This window comes from Danio rerio, chromosome 4, assembly GCF_052040795.2.
Source record: "Danio rerio strain M-AB ecotype USA chromosome 4, GRCz13ab, whole genome shotgun sequence".
NCBI classification, from domain to species: Eukaryota; Metazoa; Chordata; class Actinopteri; order Cypriniformes; family Danionidae; genus Danio; species Danio rerio.
Genome location: NC_141024.2, coordinates 47,008,686 through 47,027,506, shown reverse-complemented (window position 1 = coordinate 47,027,506; position 18,821 = coordinate 47,008,686). Strand labels below are relative to the sequence as shown.

Here is an 18,821-nt window from a genome sequence, read left to right as displayed (position 1 = left end):
CCACGGTAGTTTCAAGGTACCTTAAAGAATTGCTCGTTGCTGTCGCCGAATCCTCGACAGCTCTCAGCCGCTCCTCCTGCGAGCCAAGCGATTGTTGAATTGTGGCTACAGCTGAAGTCAACTCTTCCTTCACTCCGTTGATGTCTGATTGTAGACCGCTGATCGCACTTTCAATTTTAATGCAAATGTCATTTTTTATAGACTCCAGCGATTGTTTAAACATTTCAGCTGAAAGTGGTTCTCCCTCGTGGGTACCTCGTGAGTCACCCGAGCTAATGTTAGCCGTATTAGCTCGTGTCTCTTTGCCACCTCGTTTGTTGCCAGGAGCAGCCATTCTACACACGATATCCACAAATTTACTGTCCGAACGTATGTATAAGCCGAGTCAAAGCACACTAAAGTTTGAAATTAACTTCTAGGTCTGATTATTTCTTAAATGAAATGTCACCTGTGAGGAGCTCACTGTGAACGCGTCTACATCGTATTCGCGCGACAGCGCCCCCCTATAAAATTGTATTGCTTTGAGGCGTAATGAATAGTGCGACAAATAGAGTTAAACAACCTCTTTGCTTGCCATTTTTAGACTTACTGTCTTTTTTTGTCTCTGTGTGCATAAACGTCTTTCTTCAGTTTTTAGCATTGGTGCTGTGGCTTAGTTGGTCAAAGCGGCTGTCTAATAAACTGGAGATCCTGGGTTCAAATCCCAGCTGTGCCGAATGTACTGGTGCCAGGGTTGCTTTTTGTTAATAAATACGAGTGTTTACGCAGCGAGATGTTTAGCAGTCGGTTTCTTAACAAAACTCAAATCCTTAAGAACGATGCTCGTTCAAGAGGGCTTTGGACGATGGCTTTATATAGCATAGTGTGGTAATGCCTAACCAATTGGACTTTAATATTTCAAGTCCAGACATTCACACATACAGCGCTACCGTTGTTAGTTTTTTTCTTCTTTTTTCGAATTAAACAATTAGCCCCTGTCGAGGTCCTTCGGCGCTGTGACTTAGTTGGTCAAAGCGCCTGTCTAGTAAACAGGAGATCCCGCGTCGAATCCCAGCAGTGCCTTGTCCGCAGTTGGCTGTTCTTTCATGGGCCAGAGAGAACCAAAAAGTGTTTTCTGTGCAACAGTGCCAGAGGCAGCAAAGCATTCAGGCTCTGTGGCGCAATGGATAGCGCATTGGACTTCTAGGCTGTCAGCTGAGCCATTCAAAGGTTGTGGGTTCAAGTCCCACTAGAGTCAAAAGCTTTGCTCTTTTTCTTCACTGACTTAAGCCTGGTTAATACTTCTGCGTCAAGTAACCGGCGTAATCCACGGCGCATGCAACGCGCGTAGCTGTGCATTTATACTTCTGCGCGCTGTCTCTGTTGGTCTGCATTAACACTTCCAAAACGCTAGTTGGCAGTGAGGTGTAAATGTTCCTTTGTGTCAAGTTTTTTTTGCTAATTTTTGGCTTTTCCTGAACAATTCCGGGATGTACAAGTGGTTAATGAAAAAATAAAAAAATATAAAAAATACAGACTGTGAAATTTGTTTTTAACAGAAATATTCTGTAAACTGAATTTATGAATTTAAAATGTTAAAAACAGTAAATTACTGGCAACCACAGCTGCCGGTATTTTTCCGTAAAATCAAAAAAGGAAAAAGAAAAATAGCATAACGGTTTTTGTGTCACCATTGTGAAGGATAGTAGCGTCTGTGTTCAAGTCCAAGATGAACTGAAAGTGTTTGATGTTATGCTGCATTTTTTTTTTTTTGTTTAAAGGTAACTGTGTAGTTACTAATGCAGTCAAAATCTGTTTTCTAGTTGCAATCACACATGAACACATTATTGCATATAATGACTTTACATTTTTGTGCACTAAGCTATGATTATGTAAAGTAAACATTGTTTGAGTTCATGAAATATGGTTATTTTCGTACATTTATACAGTTCTATAAAACTTCCATATTTTTCACAGAATTTTTTCAGAAATTTAACAGATATTTTATATCTATATATTATTATTAATTATTATTAATAAGATTAATAATATATTATATATATATATATATATATATATATATATATATATATATATATATATATATATATATATATTTATATATATATTTATATATTAATAAGAGTTTGCTAATTAACACTCTCTTGATGTTGATAATGTTAACACTTTTATAGTGGTTTCCATATTAACTCTGAGGGAGTGTTAATTTGAACTTCAATCTAAAATTTGCAGTGTGGTGGCCAGGATTTTTCTGTTACAAATACTGAAGTTTTATAGAAATGCTTAAACTTACAGAAAATCACTATATTTCATCAACTGATACAGTGTTCAGTTCACTAAAACATAGCTCAGTGCTCAACAATGTAAAGTCATTAAATGCAATAATGTGTGTTAACAATTAGCAAACAGATTGAGACACTGCAAGCTGCAGAGCCACTTGGGCTCCAATGAGAGGGAGTTTGAGCTCCAACTCCTCTTCTTATAAGCTTTTTAAATGTGTACACCCCCCAAAAAAATCCTCACTAGTGTCTGTTAAGTCATTAATATGTACACTATAACCTTTCTAGGAGGCACAACAAAAGGACCACACAGAAGCTGCGTCCCAAATGGCACACTATACACTATGCACTCATGCACTATGTACTCATGCACTTACACACTCAACAGGATAGTACATGTATGTAGTGTTGTCCCAAATGGCACACTAATGTTTTTTTACTAAGCGGAAATTCAAACCGTTTCCCTGATGACGTTTGACTGTTGCCAAATCAGTGAAATAAACGATTGAATTATCAGGTAATACCTGCCGTGTGTATAACCGCATTCACCATCGGGAGGCGCTATAATCACTCTCGTAGGAGAATTTTGCTTTCACCATCCAAAATAAATAAAGTTATTCAACATGTGCGTGCGATCGCTCCGCCCCTTCCGCTACGTAAGCAAACCTGCGGTCGTTGAGTGCGTGAAGTGTCCATCATAACACACTTCATTTTAGCAGCTGAATGAGTGCATCATCCGGGTAATTAAAGTGCACTTATTATTTTGAGAGTTTTCAATGTGAACACACTACTTACACTATTTATACTACAAAATGGCGTAAAATAGTGCATAAGTATGCGATTTGGGACGCAGCTACAATGTCTATTGAACCCACGGCTTTAATGCTCCCCCCTTCAACAAAACCTACACAAGATTCCTACCTCAGTAGTTAACCTGATACTACATCGCCCTTTCAAAGCAAAGGATAAACTATGTGCAGATGCAGAAACAGAAATAACCTTTAGAGTGTTTCTAAACTTTAACAGGAGGCTCTTCCGATTAATTTTACTTAAGTTATAACTCGTAACATAACTAAATGACAATCAACATCAGTAATACCTGTAATCGCATTTATGGCTCTTATTTTTTTCCAATTTGGCTAAGAGTACCATGAACATGAGCTTTAGTTAACACTGTCAACAACATAAATTAGAGGCGACAAACTCGAATTCCATTCCTAGGAGCGAACAAAGTCTTTTAAAGAAAGAAGGAGGATTCCTTATTCAGGCTGGGAAACTTCTTTCACACACAGGAGACTGCTGACTGGCTGCACTCTGTGCTCCGGGTGTGACAGGAGTGTGTGTGTCATCAAGAACTATGCTCTCAAGTGCTGGCTCAGTTAAGTTAGCAGGTTCTCCTGGAGCCACAGGGGTCGGTGAAAGATGGTATCTGCTCCTTCGTATAGTGCCCCCAGGTGTCTCAATGATGTATGACCTCCAGGCACGTGCACACATAGGGCTCAACCTGTGCAGTGCACATGCCCTTAGTAGTCTTGGATAGAAAGTGCCCTTCCAAAATGATCAAAAGTGCCCCCGCGACGCAGTAGGCGCGCGACAACACCGGTCTTGAGTACGCGCGCGACAACACCGCTCTTGAGTACGCGCGCGATAACACAGCTGATCAGAGTGCGCGCGACAACACCGCTCTTCAGTACGCGCGCAACACCCCCCCCCCCCCCTTCAAAAAATTTATCCTGCACATGCCCTTCGGACGGTCTCTACACGGGCCTGATGACCTCGGTGTGCTGGCAGTAGACACCACCGTGCCTCTTTCCACTGTATCTTTGACCCACACATGATCACCAGGCTGAAGGTGCAGCATGTTTTGTGCTCTATGTCTATGGTTATAATACTGTCGCAGTTTTTGTCTGTATCTCCTCTCTGTCCTTTCCAGGTTATCCAGGTCTACACACCCTGGGATGAGCTTGGACGAAATGACAGGAACTGGCGTTCTTATTTTCCTCCCTATCAGAAGTTCAGTGGGACTGTACCTATTCGCCAGGGGAGCGGCACGATATGCTATCAGAGCGAGATAAGGGTCGCCGGATTTCTTGAGGAGACATTTGATTGTCCTCACAGCACGCTCCGCCTCCAATGGGGGCTGGATGTCACATGACTAAAACCCCAATCCCTTGTGAACTGTCTGAAGATCTCAGATGCAAACTGTGGGCCATTGTCTGAGAGGACCACTTCATGTTTGACATGACGAGCGAAGATAGACTTGATGTGATTAATCACAGCTTCAGATGTAGTAGACGTCAGTTTGGCTACTTCAAAATATCTGGAGAAATAGTCCACGATGACTAGGTATTGTTTGTTGTCTATCTGGAATAAATCCGCTCCTACAGTAGACCATGGTCTTGGCGGAAATTCAGTAGACATCATCTTTTCTTTGAAATTGACTCTTTTATGGCTGCACACATCACATTTCTCTATCATGTTGGTCAGCTCTCTGCTGAGCCCTGGCCACCATACTGAATGCTCAGCCCGCTTTCAGCATTTTTTTATTCCCAGATGGCCCTCATGCAACTTGGACAGGATGTCAGCCCTGAGTGACACTGGGATGACTATTCTGCTGCCGTACAATAGTAGACCATCTTGGATTGTGAGCTCACCTTTGAATGGGAGAAATGGCTAGAATAGAAATAGAATAGAAAAATTATCTGGCCATCCTTCGACACAGAATTTCTTCAAGTGATGGAGTGTAGAGTCATTGTCCTGGTGTCTCTGAATTTCTCTTAGCCTCTTTTCTGTAGCTGGGAGGCTCGCTACCACAGAGTCAACATAGAGGTTGATTTCCTCCTCCTGCAATCCTTCTGCAGTATGACTGACAGGAGCTCGGGACAGCACATCTGCAGTTGCGATGTCCTTGCCAGCCACATGCGATATGGTGTAGGCAAACCGCATTAGTTGCATGCGCAGGCGCTGTATGTGTGGGGGAAGTTCATCTAATCTTTTTGAGCCTAGTAGAAATCAGGGGCTTGTGGTTCGTTTCAATGTAGAAACTCTTCCCAACAAGGAACTCTGCGAACCTCTCACAGGCCCATGTTGATGCTAGTGTCTCCTTCTCAATCTGGGCGTATCGCTGGTCAGTGCTGCTGAGGGCTCTCCAGGTATACACCACAGGTTTCCACTCTGTGTCTGTTTGCCGCTGGAGAGGAACGGGAAGAGTCAGCGGAGACGAGTGTTTTAGCATAAGGATCATACAACGCAAGCCCTGGGGGTGTCGTCAGTTTATCTTTGATATTATCGAAGTCCTGCTGTTCTTGAGGCCCCCAGGCCCACATACTGGACTTCCTCAGCAGGTCTCTGAGCAGTCGTGTTCTCACAGCTAAGTGAGGCAGGAATTTCCCCAGGTGGTTTGTCATTCCCTGGAAGCGCCTTACCTCGCTAACATTACTTGGCGCTGGCATGGGTTTTACAGCGCTCACTTTGTCAGGATCAGTGCTGACACCTGATGCCTCTGTAACCTGCCCCAGGAACTTTATCCTGCTCTTAGAAAACTCACACTTATCATTGAGTGCAGTGCCACCGCAGCGAGCCCACCTAGCAGTGGTGTACACAGCCCCTCCACAACGTAAATTTCCCCCTTAGTACTTTTACTGTTTTTTTCAGGGAGTTGCGGTGAACTTGCCCTTCACATTCAGACGAGACCCTCCTGGTCCCAGTAGAACCCTTGTTGACCTCTCCAGCCTACTGAATTGGCCCTGGTTATACAGCATTTCTGATATAGCGGTGACGTCTGCGCCAGTGTCAATTTTAAAGCGTGCATTTAGATTCTCCACATGCATGTCTGTCATCCATGGGCTGTCATTAGCATCTGCTGACAGTGAACCCAAAAATGCAACTTTCTCAGCAGTGTCCTCAATCACTGTAGCTACATGCATTTCACACATTCTTTTGGTTTTACACACCCTGGCGTAATGTCCTTTTTTCCTGCAGTTATTGCATATTACATCTTTGGCTGGACATTGTTGTTGGCTATGCCATCTTGAGTCAACACATCTGCTGCATTGTGCCTGTCTTTCCTTCTGTTGTTTTTGTTCTGTGTGTTTGTATTGTGGCTTGAGTTGTTTAGCGCGTGCCCTGTTTCGCTGTCTTGTGTGCACGCTGTCAAGCTGAGCATTAGAGATATCAGCTTTAAAGTTAATTTTTAGCATTTCTTGTTGCTTCTTCACCTGCTCGCTTTGTCTAGCTCTGGTAATTGCTTTCTCTATAGTCAGTTCAGGATCGAGTTTTAGCTGTTCTGACAAGCGTTTATCTCTCAAACCCACCACAAGTCTGTCTCTCACTATTTCGTCATGCAAAGCCCCGTATCCGGTGTGTTCCGCTAGGCAGTGCAGCACTGTGTGAAAGCTGTTGGGCGACTCGCCCGTTTCTTGCTGCCTCAGGTTAAACTTTGCCCTCTCAAAGATCACATTTCTGCGTGTTACAAAGTGAGCATCCAACTTTGTCTTAACTGTGTCGTACTCAATCGCTTCCACTGGGCTGAGGTGCAGGGAAAACAATATATCCACAGCCTCCTCCCCCATTGTTTGAATTAGTGCATTTACTTGATTTTTATCCGCTTGCGTCTCCAATCCAGATGTGATGCGGAATCTGTTAAAGCGTATAATACATTTAGTCAAGTCTTCTGCTTTAAATATAAACTTCTCTGGTGGAGAAACTTGAAACTGATTCATTTTGCAGTCCGTGAGCTCGCTAGCATTAGCCCCGAGCTTTCAGTAAACGGCAGAGAGAAACAAATAGCCTGCGTACTGTGTTGTCTCTTATTTGTTCGACATCCGTTAATATTACGTTTTTGCTTCTGACACAATGTTAAGTGGTTAATATGTACACTATAACCTTTCTAGGAGGCACATCAGAAGGACCACACAGTATGTCTATTAAACCCACGGCTTTAATGCTCCCCCTTCAACAAACACCTACACAAGGTTCCTACCTCAGTAGTTAACCTGATACTACAGTGTTTGGGTGGACTCCAGGCTATCTGATGAAGGCAGTAAGGTTAGACAAATTAGACCACCAATGGTTTAACTATGGTTTAACAAGAGCCGATGGAGCCCTAAAGCAAAGGGAGGGGGCGGGAATAATCATATTCTGCTCCGGGTCACCAGCAGCTCTTGGTTCACCCAGCTAAACCAGCCACGTCAGTCTGCCCTCCCTTCAGACTGACGTGGCTGGTTTAACCAAAAGCTGTTGGTGGCCTAAAGCAAAGGGGAAATAAGAACACCAATTTCTGCTCCAGGTCACCAGCAGCTCTTTTGGTAACCCAGTTAAACCAGCCACGTCAGCCCGCTCCTCTTATTCCATTTGGGGGGGGAAGGGGGGGCTGGCTGACGTGGCTGATTTAACCAAGAGCTGCTGGTGCCTTGGAGCAGAAACGGAGAAACAAAAAGGTGGAAATGCTGACCGGCGGATAGATCACTTACTTAGGAGGGCAGGGATGTTCCTTCCAGCGGTCTGGGGACAGCGTACCAGGCTGGCCTTAGAGATTAGTCTGCTTTCCTTCGCCTGCTTGGTTCTGACCTTGTACACGATGAAATGCCAGCATTTGCCGCAAATGAGAGCTCTGACCTCCCTGCGAATCAGTACCAGGGCCATGCTGGAGAGGCGGCAGGAGGCCGGCGGGGTTTCTGAGAGGTAGTCTAGAAACTGGGCTTGGTTTTTTAGATAGTGCTGTCTCATTGGCTCGGTCATCCGCGTGCGGCCCAGCAGGGCAGGCCAAGCTCGGATTCGGGCTGGCTGATTGAGAAAAAGGAAGTACTCTGGCTCCGCGGTGCCTTTTGCCATGTATCCCAAAAAAGTCTTGATCCTGCCCAGCTTGGAAGTGACGTTGTTCCGTAGGCGGGCGGTAGGCTCGCTGCCCAGTTGGAAGCCTTCAAATTCCCCCAAAAGCAGGTCTGCAGAAAGGGGACAACCAAGAGTCAGCAGAAATGACGACATAACCCCACCAGCCCAACAGCAAAGTGCTATAAAAATACTTAACTCAGTGTGAGGACGTGGTCCGCGAATGGGTAGGCTTGCGGGTTCAAGGCTTCCAAAGGCTCGGGGGGCGTCGGACCTCCGGCCGCTCCTCGTCTGGGGGCCTAGTGTCGATGGTGCAGGAGGCGACCTGGTTCTCCTCTTCCTCCTCCTCTCTTCCCCCCTCCTCAACTCCCGGTAGAGGTGCGTGAATTGGACCAGGGTAGACCTCATCTTGTCCACTTGCTTGCCGAGGTCTGTGAGCTGGGCCTGTATGTGCTTTGTAGCACGCCTGCAGCCGGGGTTGGCGAAAGGACAGCTAGCCTCTAGGCCGTCCGAGTCCCGCTCCTCCTCGGAGGACGACGCTAGCTGAGACATGACGGGAACCGCCGGCTGGGTGGACAGCAGCCATTGCAATTTCCGAGCCACTTTCTGACAATTGGCTCTTACCATAGCCTCTATCCAGCCCGAGGCCGAGAACTCTGCATGCCGCTTCAAGTGCCTGTCTAGGCGGGCTGGCATTCTGCGACAGCCGGGCATGGGGTCCTCCGCATGTCCACGCGACCAGCACGAGTAATAGCCCCTTCTCATCCGAGTTGGTCAACTTGTGGACGGGCTGTAAGGTGAGGCGAGAGGCGGCTGTAGTCGTTGAGGCACAGCTCACATTCGGACATGACCATGCAAGACCAAAGCTGAAGGGGAAAGAGACCCACACGCCACGTGCAGCGGTTCAAAAGAGGGCGGAGCCGGCATCCACTTTTGCGTCATGGATCTTTCTCTTAAAGGGGAAAGACACCCCCCCCCGCGGGGTGGAAACCGATGCCTACGAGATCCATTTGGTTCAATGCCTCTCTTGTTACGACTCAAGGGGGAGGGGGGTGTCCAGGGGGGCGAGCTGGCGGGCTGAGCGGCAGACATGCTCTGGGTCAAAGCCAGACGGGCCATCTGAGTCCTCACCCACGGATAGAGGCGGGAAGGGGGGGAAGTTGTGTGCGGAGGGACACCCCCACACCTCCCTGAAAGCATGCCCTGGACAGGGAGGAAACAACCACACCCATAGAGGCTGACCCATTGGTGCTTGGGGGCCGGGGTGGGGGCCTAACCCCTGGGGCGTCACACGAGCTCCTATCGCTCAGTATCAGAGGGGTTCAGCAGCAAGACTGTCAGAAACTAAGTCCGGGATTTCTCACGTTCCCTGAAAACCTGACGGCAGGTCAGAGAATTTTGGCATCGGGCAAATATCTCCAGGCGCGGGACGTCCCCACTGGTAACCCGGGAAGGGTGGTCTCTTGTCGGACATGACTTGGTGGGCTTGGGCCTGGGTCTAATCAACGCCCCCTGTGAGCACCTGCTGGCACGTTTTCTCTTTTGGAACTTTCTCACTCCAGATGCATAAATGGTGCCGCTGGTGACCAATGCTGGAGCCACTGGCCTCCAAGGCCCCATGTCACACGCTCTGCCCAGGGACCCCCCACCCAGGGACACGCCTCCTGGGGCTGCTGGCCTGCCCTTAGACCCCTGGTTTGTTCAACCTGTAAAGCCAAAATTATTCCAAGTCTTGTTTTTTTCACCTTCACCGAAAACAGAGCGGCAGGTCAGAGAAACTCAGCATTGCACATGCATCTCCAGGCGCGGGACATGCCGGGAAAGCTCATTTCAGCAATGGCTTGGTGAGCTGGGGCCTGGGTTTCATTAACTCCACCGAAAAGCGCATTGTTTCCACCTGCCGTTCCACAGACAGAACGAGTTCCCGCCGGAGCTTAAGCCATATGCATAAACGGTGCCACTGGTAACCCTACAGGGGCCACACAGCACGCACCTGTCTTGCCTAGGCTCGGGCACTCCGACCTGGGGCTGCGTTTGATGCCTTTGGACCCTGGTTCCTCGCCTGCACCAGGGTCATAGCACGCACCTGCCTTGCCCAGGCTTAGGCACTCCTACCTGGGGCTGCGTTTGATGCCTTTTGGCCCTGGTTCTTCACCTGCACCAGGGTCATAGTGCGCACCTGCCTTGCCCAGGCTCGGGTACTCCTACCTGGGGCTACGTTTGATGCCTTTTGCCCCTGGTTCCTTGCCTGCACAAGGGTCATAGCACGCACCTGCCTTGCCCGGGCTCGGGCACTCCTACCTGGCAGCGTTTGATACCTTTGGACCCTGGTTCCTTGCCTGCACAAGGGTCATAGCGCGCACCTGCCTTGCCCGGGTGCGCCTCTGGGGGCTGCTGGCCTGCCCTTAGACCCCTGTTTCGTTTAACAGCTAAAGCCAAAATTATTTTAAGTCCCGTTTTTTTCACCTTCACTGAAAACCTAACGGCAGGTCAGAGAACCCCAGCGTCGCGCATGCATTTCCAGGCGGGGGACATGCTGAGAAAGGTGGTCTCTATTCGGGAAGGTCATGGTGGGCTTGGGCCTGGGTCTAACCAACTTCCCCGGTGATCGCATCCATAAGTTTGCCAGCGGTTGTTCCAAAGACCCACCATCCCCCTCAAACTGACTTTGTCGTGCTAGTGACCCACCATCCCCTCAAACTGACTTTGTCGTGCTAGAGACCCACCATCCCCCTCAAACTGACTTTGTCGTGCTAGAGACCCACCATCCTCCTCAAACTGACTTTGTCGTGCTAGAGACCCACCATCCCCCTCAAACTGACTTTGTCATGCTAGTGACCCACCATCCCCTCAAACAGACTTTGTCATGCTAGAGACCCACCATCCCCCTCAAACTGACTTTGTCGTGCTAGTGACCCACCATCCCCTCAAACTGACTTTGTCGTGCTAGAGACCCACCATCCCCCTCAAACTGACTTTGTCGTGCTAGAGACCCACCATCCCCCTCAAACTGACTTTTGTAGTGCTAGTGACCCACCATTCCCTCAAATTGACTTTGTCGTGCTAGAGACCCACCATCCCCCTCAAACTGACTTTGTCGTGCTAGAGACCCACCATCCCTCAAATGAGTGTTCTATTCCAAACAGAAAAAATGCATGTCGTATACCAAATTGAATTTTTTTACGAATTTTTAAAACTTTTTTTACTCAAAATAGCAACGCACCAACAATGCGCCTTAACACACTAATCAAACATTTTTGTTTAATAAGTTTTCTTGTATTACCCATGTTTCCTCCATCTATGTGATCAGCTAGTTCCCATCAGGTTTTTAGAAATCTCTTCTATTCTGTTGTGAGAGTAATTGTGTCAGTCCTGAAATCACAAAGTACTTTTTAAAAGCTGTATTAGTTTGACGATACAGTGAAAGTATGTACTAATGTTCCTGCTGAAAAACACAGCTTAAAATTGTCTAAACTGGTTGGCAGGTTTAAGCTGTTTTTCCACAAGGGGTTTCAATTCGTGTTTGACAGTACAGTAGATATTTTAGGCTATTTACTACACGACCTCCTAATAAACATTGATAACAAAACATTGTCATTAAAAGCTAAAAATTTTATAAACAAAAGCCCATTACTATGCCAAGGCGCTAACAGAGTTTTTACACACTCTAACCATCACTATAAAATAAATATTCAACACAAATGTCAATTACCAGTAAGAAAAGAGTCGGGAACAGCTGTATGTAATATTCAAGTACTTTTAAGGACTAAACTTACCTGAAATTGGCGAAAGCAGCCGCATGAGCAGCTTTGTTGACAGCCAGATTGAGTGCCGTTGCTTAGGGATTAGAGTGTCGACTCCAAAATATTCCAACGTATCTATTCCTCAATGGACATTGTGCTGGAATTGACTTGAAGACAAGAATCGACTCCCAGAGACGAGTCTGTTTTTTTTTTTAACCCTCCAGAATGAAGCAGTTACACGCTACACTACAGTTGTAACGCTCATTCAGAGCACGATGAACATCGAAGACAAGTTTTATGCATTTGCTTTTCTACAGAATGTTAGGCTTACACACATCAACAAATTACATGTAAATGTATCAACTTATAACAGCATAATACTCAGTATTCACTACTCATGAGTACTTTTAAAAGGGCTACTTTTTACTCCTACTTTGAGTAATATTTACAACAGGTACATTTACTCTACTCTCACTATATTTTTTTATGCAAGTAATGGTACTTTTACTTAAGTATGCTTTCTCAGTACTCTTTCCACCACTGCCGGTGGGAAACAATCTTTCCTGACCAACCTGTCGAGATGTCCTGCGCCTGGAAGTACGTGCCTGATGCCAAATGCCTTAGACCTGCCATCAGGATTTTGGGGACGGCGTGAAATTGTGGACTTTGTTTGTTGATAGTTGTGCGGTTAAACAAACCAGGGGGTTCTAAGGCCAGGCTGGTCTGCCTGAACAGGTGTGTCCATTTCCCGTGAGCCTTCGGCCGCACCTCTTGGCACGATTGGGAAAAAAGCAGGGGCTCTAAGGCCAGGCTGATCTGCCCAAGCAGGTGCATCTGTTTCCCGCGAGCCTTTGGTTGCGCATCCTGGCTCAATGGGAAAGAAGCAGGGGTCTATGGCCAAGCCATCTGCCCGAGCAGTTGCATCCGTTTCTGGCGAGCATTTGGTCGTGCATCCCGGCATGGTTGGGAAAGAACCAAGGGGTCTGTACGTAGACTAGCTGCCCCAGCAAACACGTTCGAACCCTGCCAACCGAGCAAGGTTAACACAGAACTCCTATATCCTCTGTTGCTAGAACTACGCGTCATTGGTGCACCCCAGCCACCTCAAAATTTGAGCACTGCCATAGGTAGTGGAACTTGGAAAGGCTGGTGCACCCCTGCTGTCTGAACCACAGTATATTAAGGTGGTGGAGAGGGTGGTGCCCCAGAGCCAGGTGGGTCACCAACAGAACAACTAGCACATGCTTTTTCTCTAAGTCCATATTCCCGGGCTTAAAAGTGGGGTGCTTGGGCACTGCTGGAGAACAGGTGTCAATCACGAGAACCCTGTGGGGCTGGCGATGGCCCCAGAAAGGGTGTGGGTCCCTAGGCAGAAGGGGTGTGATTTGTGGGATATTGAGCTCAGTGGTTCCAGCCCCCCTAACGTGGACCCTGGCTCCCTGGGAAGGGTGTGGGTCCCCGGGCAAGCTTTGGTCAAGTGAGAGCTAGTTCAGTGAGTTTGCAGGGTGGTGGGTCTTTCTAGCAAGCGTCTGGAACGACTAGGCCAGTTTGTGGGATTGTTGGTCTTTCTAGCGAGCTATCATGGTCCAGTTGGAAGATGGCTGGTCTAATGACTGGTGGGCACAATGACGCCCACTAAATGTCCTGAAAAAGTGCATGTTCGATCAGGTTCTACGATTCTTTTTGAAAAAGGGAAAAGCCGTGCAAAAGCTCCCATGGCTGGCGCAGTAAAGCTGCCCAAAAAGGTGTGTGTGTTTGGTGGGGTTCTACTAAACCCTTTGAAAAAGGAAAAGCAGTGCTCAAGCTTCAGCGGCTGGTGCAGTAAAGCTGCCCAAAACGGTGCGTGTTCGATAGGGCTCATACCATCCCTTTGTGGAAAAGAGAAGGAAAAAAAGCTGTGCAAAAGCTCCCATGGCTGGCACAGTAAAGCTGCCAAAATAGTGCGTGTTCGATGGGGCTCATACCATCCCTTTGTGGGAAAGAGAAAGAAAAAGGCTGTGTAAAAGCTCCGACGGCTGGCGCAGTAAAGCTGCCCAAACGGTGCGTTGTTCCTTGGACACACATGGTTCCGTTGAAAGAGGAATGGGGAAATCCCCCAAAAGTAGTTACAGCTTATCCATGCATTGGACCAAGGGGATCTTGAAGGTATCGGTTTATACCCCTGGTTCAGGGGTGGATGTTTTCCCCTTTAAGAAGTGTCACCAGCGTCATGACTCGGAAGTGGATGCCTCTGCCGCCTCCTTTTAAACCATTCCCCTCAGTGTGTAAGTCTTTCCCTGCAGCATTGATCTTGGATGGTCATGGCTGAATGTACGCTCTGCTTCAGTCTACAGCCGGCTCTTGTCGCACCTGTTAGCGGTTGACAAGGTGACAAACTCGGAAGAGAAGAGGCTTTTGCTCTCGCTCAGCGCTGGCAATAAGGACACACGTAAGATGCTGTGCCGGGTGCCCAGCTGTTGCAGAACACCGGCCCGTCTAGACAGACACCTGAAGCAGCACACAGAGCTCTCTGCCTCTGGCCGGAAAAAGGCCATGGGAAGAGCAAAGCATCGAAAAGTGACTCAGGAGTTGTTGCTCAGGAGTAGTTGCGTGGTTGCAATCGAATTAATGGGCGGTTCCTGTGGTGTCTCGGTTACCGTGGTCGGAAGACGATGATTGGGAACCAGTTGGCCCAGAAGCCGAGCGTCTGTGTGCTGAACCTTGCTGCATGCTTACTACAGAGTGCATCCAGTCCCAGCTCAAAGATCTCAGCAAGCTGGTGGGGGGGGGGGAGAGGAGGAGAAGGTAGTCTCCTGCTCAGCCGGCACCACTTCCCCGACCCGGCCCCCAGGCAAGGGGTGGCCAAAGATCCTACACCCCCCAGACCTCTGGAAGCCTACGTCTCACAAAAGTACTCCTACCCGGACCATGTTCCCGCCCTGAGTTGAGTATAGTTATGGCACTTTTCTGTTGGGCTGGTGGGGGTATATCATCAAGGCTGACTTTTGACTTTCGTCCCATTTCTTCAGACCTGCTCTTGGAAGAGATTGAGGGTTATAAACTGGAAAGTGAGTCCACTGGCCGTCTGCAAAACGTCTCATCCAAACTGACGAGAATCGAGTCAAGTCAAGAGTTTTATTTGTCACATAAATAATAATATAAAGTATGACCAGCAGTGAATGAAGGTCATGTCCGCTCCAGAGGCAAGTATAGATAAACAAAAATTAAATAATAAGAAGAAAAATATGTGCAAAAAATAATGATAAAATTATACAAAGTAATAAGAATAGCAGCAATATGAGGTAGCTTATAGATATGACTAATACAGTGATATATACGTAGAGTCAAGTGATGTATAACACCGGGTTAGAATTTAGAAGCCTGATGGCCTGGGGAAAGAAGCTCCTCCTAAGTCTCTCAGTTTTTGCCATCAAGCTACGGAAAAGCTTACCAGATGGAAGCAAAGTGGATAGGTAATTACCAGGGTGATTTAAGTCCTTACAGATTTTAACAGTTCTATTTTTACAGCGTTTGAGATGGATGTCCTGCTAGGAGGGGAGAGCAGACATTGAGATGCGCTCAGCTAATCGCACAACTCTTTGAAGTGCTTTGCGGTCCTGGTTTGAGCTGTTTCCATACCACATTGAGATACATTGAGCCAATACGCTTTCTATGGTCCCTGAATAGAAAGTTTTTAGGATTGATCAAGGCGTTCCTAGGGTATATGGAAAGGCTAAGTGGATCTAGAGAACTTCTTTTTTCTCAACGAGCCAGTGGGAATCCGAGCTTGGTACACAGCAGATTTTAAGCTCTCTTTTACAGAATATGCTGGCACATTGTGGTGCACGAGGTGAGAACCAAGCAGGTGAAAGAAGGCAGACTGATCTCCAAGGCCAGCCTGGTAGCCAGCCGCTGACACCAGACTGCTGGAAGAAAAATCCCTGCCCTTCAAGGTGAATAATGAGACCCCCGGTGGAAACTGACTTTTTTTTTTTTTTTTTTTTTTTAGCACACCAACAGCTTAAGACAGCTATTTAAAACAGGCGCAGCACCAGGGAAGGACGCAGCTCAGCTGGCATCGACACAGCATCGACAGAAACAATGCCCTTGAAGGCGAGAAAAAATAATGGCAGCGAAGCTGTGACACGGGGAAGTCTATCAGCAAGCACTTCGAAAAGCTTACAGCACCTGGTATTCCCAGGCGGTCTCCCATCCAAGTACTAACCAGGCCCGACCCTGCTTTACTTCCGAGTTCAGATGAGATCGGGCATTTCCAGGGTGGTATGGCCGTAAGCGAAAGAGGCTGTCAAGCGTTGGCTATTTAAATCAGCTGCCAAATGAAGCACTTCGAAAAGCTTACAGCACCTGGTATTCCCAGGCGGTCTCCCATCCAAGTACTAACCAGGCCCGACCCTGCTTTACTTCCGAGTTCAGATGAGATCGGGCATTTCCAGGGTGGTATGGCCGTAAGCGAAAGAGGCTGTCAAGCGTTGGCTATTTAAATCAGCTGCCAAATGAAGCACTTCAAAAAGCTTACAGCACCTGGTATTCCCAGGCGGTCTCCCATCCAAGTACTAACCAGGCCCGACCCTGCTTTACTTCCGAGTTCAGATGAGATCGGGCATTTCCAGGGTGGTATGGCCGTAAGCGAAAGAGGCTGTCAAGCGTTGGCTATTTAAATCAGCTGCCAAATGAAGCACTTCGAAAAGCTTACAGCACCTGGTATTCCCAGGCGGTCTCCCATCCAAGTACTAACCAGGCCCGACCCTGCTTTACTTCCGAGTTCAGATGAGATCGGGCATTTCCAGGGTGGTATGGCCGTAAGCGAAAGAGGCTGTCAAGCGTTGGCTATTTAAATCAGCTGCCAAATGAAGCACTTCAAAAAGCTTACAGCACCTGGTATTCCCAGGCGGTCTCCCATCCAAGTACTAACCAGGCCCGACCCTGCTTTACTTCCGAGTTCAGATGAGATCGGGCATTTCCAGGGTGGTATGGCCGTAAGCGAAAGAGGCTGTCAAGCGTTGGCTATTTAAATCAGCTGCCAAATGAAGCACTTCGAAAAGCTTACAGCACCTGGTATTCCCAGGCGGTCTCCCATCCAAGTACTAACCAGGCCCGACCCTGCTTTACTTCCGAGTTCAGATGAGATCGGGCATTTCCAGGGTGGTATGGCCGTAAGCGAAAGAGGCTGTCAAGCGTTGGCTATTTAAATCAGCTGCCAAATGAAGCACTTCAAAAAGCTTACAGCACCTGGTATTCCCAGGCGGTCTCCCATCCAAGTACTAACCAGGCCCGACCCTGCTTTACTTCCGAGTTCAGATGAGATCGGGCATTTCCAGGGTGGTATGGCCGTAAGCGAAAGAGGCTGTCAAGCGTTGGCTATTTAAATCAGCTGCCAAATGAAGCACTTCGAAAAGCTTACAGCACCTGGTATTCCCAGGCGGTCTCCCATCCAAGTACTAACCAGGCCCGACCCTGCTTTACTTCCGAGTTCAGATGAGATCGGGCATTTCCAGGGTGGTATGGCCGTAAGCGAAAGAAGCTGTCAAGCGTTGGCTATTTAAATCAGCTGCCAAATGAAGCACTTCAAAAAGCTTACAGCACCTGGTATTCCCAGGCGGTCTCCCATCCAAGTACTAACCAGGCCCGACCCTGCTTTACTTCCGAGTTCAGATGAGATCGGGCATTTCCAGGGTGGTATGGCCGTAAGCGAAAGAGGCTGTCAAGCGTTGGCTATTTAAATCAGCTGCCAAATGAAGCACTTCGAAAAGCTTACAGCACCTGGTATTCCCAGGCGGTCTCCCATCCAAGTACTAACCAGGCCCGACCCTGCTTTACTTCCGAGTTCAGATGAGATCGGGCATTTCCAGGGTGGTATGGCCGTAAGCGAAAGAGGCTGTCAAGCGTTGGCTATTTAAATCAGCTGCCAAATGAAGCACTTCGAAAAGCTTACAGCACCTGGTATTCCCAGGCGGTCTCCCATCCAAGTACTAACCAGGCCCGACCCTGCTTTACTTCCGAGTTCAGATGAGATCGGGCATTTCCAGGGTGGTATGGCCGTAAGCGAAAGAGGCTGTCAAGCGTTGGCTATTTAAATCAGCTGCCAAATGAAGCACTTCAAAAAGCTTACAGCACCTGGTATTCCCAGGCGGTCTCCCATCCAAGTACTAACCAGGCCCGACCCTGCTTTACTTCCGAGTTCAGATGAGATCGGGCATTTCCAGGGTGGTATGGCCGTAAGCGAAAGAGGCTGTCAAGCGTTGGCTATTTAAATCAGCTGCCAAATGAAGCACTTCGAAAAGCTTACAGCACCTGGTATTCCCAGGCGGTCTCCCATCCAAGTACTAACCAGGCCCGACCCTGCTTTACTTCCGAGTTCAGATGAGATCGGGCATTTCCAGGGTGGTATGGCCGTAAGCGAAAGAGGCTGTCAAGCGTTGGCTATTTAAATCAGCTGCCAAATGAAGCACTTCAAAAAGCTTACAGCACCTGGTATTCCCAGGCGGTCTCCCATCCAAGTACTAACCAGGCCCGACCCTGCTTTACTTCCGAGTTCAGATGAGATCGGGCATTTCCAGGGTGGTATGGCCGTAAGCGAAAGAGGCTGTCAAGCGTTGGCTATTTAAATCAGCTGCCAAATGAAGCACTTCGAAAAGCTTACAGCACCTGGTATTCCCAGGCGGTCTCCCATCCAAGTACTAACCAGGCCCGACCCTGCTTTACTTCCGAGTTCAGATGAGATCGGGCATTTCCAGGGTGGTATGGCCGTAAGCGAAAGAGGCTGTCAAGCGTTGGCTATTTAAATCAGCTGCCAAATGAAGCACTTCAAAAAGCTTACAGCACCTGGTATTCCCAGGCGGTCTCCCATCCAAGTACTAACCAGGCCCGACCCTGCTTTACTTCCGAGTTCAGATGAGATCGGGCATTTCCAGGGTGGTATGGCCGTAAGCGAAAGAGGCTGTCAAGCGTTGGCTATTTAAATCAGCTGCCA

General features: G+C 47.9%; 17 non-coding genes across 17 annotated transcripts; 1 reads left to right on the top strand and 16 right to left on the bottom strand.

Annotated features, from left to right (window-relative positions):
- The first annotated feature begins 1,148 nt into the window (after window positions 1–1,148).
- trnar-ucu (transfer RNA arginine (anticodon UCU)) lies at window positions 1,149–1,237 on the top strand. Its single transcript is given in 2 exon segments — window positions 1,149–1,185; window positions 1,202–1,237. It is a non-coding gene; the product is annotated as a tRNA-Arg (tRNA).
- Window positions 1,238–16,006: 14,769 nt separating this feature from the next.
- LOC148682087 (5S ribosomal RNA) lies at window positions 16,007–16,125 on the bottom strand. The gene has a single exon (XR_015943893.1). It is a non-coding gene; the product is annotated as a 5S ribosomal RNA (ribosomal RNA).
- Window positions 16,126–16,183: 58 nt separating this feature from the next.
- Window positions 16,184–16,302, bottom strand: LOC148682086 (5S ribosomal RNA). Its single transcript, XR_015943892.1, has one exon. It is a non-coding gene; the product is annotated as a 5S ribosomal RNA (ribosomal RNA).
- A 58-nt stretch (window positions 16,303–16,360) lies between these two features.
- Window positions 16,361–16,479, bottom strand: LOC148682085 (5S ribosomal RNA). Its single transcript, XR_015943891.1, has one exon. It is a non-coding gene; the product is annotated as a 5S ribosomal RNA (ribosomal RNA).
- A 58-nt stretch (window positions 16,480–16,537) lies between these two features.
- On the bottom strand, window positions 16,538–16,656 carry LOC148682084 (5S ribosomal RNA). Its single transcript, XR_015943890.1, has one exon. It is a non-coding gene; the product is annotated as a 5S ribosomal RNA (ribosomal RNA).
- Window positions 16,657–16,714: 58 nt separating this feature from the next.
- Window positions 16,715–16,833, bottom strand: LOC148682083 (5S ribosomal RNA). Its single transcript, XR_015943889.1, has one exon. It is a non-coding gene; the product is annotated as a 5S ribosomal RNA (ribosomal RNA).
- A 58-nt stretch (window positions 16,834–16,891) lies between these two features.
- Window positions 16,892–17,010, bottom strand: LOC148682082 (5S ribosomal RNA). The gene has a single exon (XR_015943887.1). It is a non-coding gene; the product is annotated as a 5S ribosomal RNA (ribosomal RNA).
- A 58-nt stretch (window positions 17,011–17,068) lies between these two features.
- Window positions 17,069–17,187, bottom strand: LOC148682081 (5S ribosomal RNA). The gene has a single exon (XR_015943886.1). It is a non-coding gene; the product is annotated as a 5S ribosomal RNA (ribosomal RNA).
- Window positions 17,188–17,245: 58 nt separating this feature from the next.
- On the bottom strand, window positions 17,246–17,364 carry LOC148682080 (5S ribosomal RNA). Its single transcript, XR_015943885.1, has one exon. It is a non-coding gene; the product is annotated as a 5S ribosomal RNA (ribosomal RNA).
- A 58-nt stretch (window positions 17,365–17,422) lies between these two features.
- On the bottom strand, window positions 17,423–17,541 carry LOC148682079 (5S ribosomal RNA). Its single transcript, XR_015943884.1, has one exon. It is a non-coding gene; the product is annotated as a 5S ribosomal RNA (ribosomal RNA).
- A 58-nt stretch (window positions 17,542–17,599) lies between these two features.
- LOC148682078 (5S ribosomal RNA) lies at window positions 17,600–17,718 on the bottom strand. The gene has a single exon (XR_015943883.1). It is a non-coding gene; the product is annotated as a 5S ribosomal RNA (ribosomal RNA).
- Window positions 17,719–17,776: 58 nt separating this feature from the next.
- Window positions 17,777–17,895, bottom strand: LOC148682077 (5S ribosomal RNA). Its single transcript, XR_015943881.1, has one exon. It is a non-coding gene; the product is annotated as a 5S ribosomal RNA (ribosomal RNA).
- Window positions 17,896–17,953: 58 nt separating this feature from the next.
- LOC148682076 (5S ribosomal RNA) lies at window positions 17,954–18,072 on the bottom strand. Its single transcript, XR_015943880.1, has one exon. It is a non-coding gene; the product is annotated as a 5S ribosomal RNA (ribosomal RNA).
- A 58-nt stretch (window positions 18,073–18,130) lies between these two features.
- Window positions 18,131–18,249, bottom strand: LOC148682075 (5S ribosomal RNA). Its single transcript, XR_015943879.1, has one exon. It is a non-coding gene; the product is annotated as a 5S ribosomal RNA (ribosomal RNA).
- Window positions 18,250–18,307: 58 nt separating this feature from the next.
- Window positions 18,308–18,426, bottom strand: LOC148682074 (5S ribosomal RNA). The gene has a single exon (XR_015943878.1). It is a non-coding gene; the product is annotated as a 5S ribosomal RNA (ribosomal RNA).
- A 58-nt stretch (window positions 18,427–18,484) lies between these two features.
- On the bottom strand, window positions 18,485–18,603 carry LOC148682073 (5S ribosomal RNA). Its single transcript, XR_015943877.1, has one exon. It is a non-coding gene; the product is annotated as a 5S ribosomal RNA (ribosomal RNA).
- A 58-nt stretch (window positions 18,604–18,661) lies between these two features.
- LOC148682072 (5S ribosomal RNA) lies at window positions 18,662–18,780 on the bottom strand. The gene has a single exon (XR_015943875.1). It is a non-coding gene; the product is annotated as a 5S ribosomal RNA (ribosomal RNA).
- Between the last annotated feature and the right edge of the window lie 41 nt (window positions 18,781–18,821).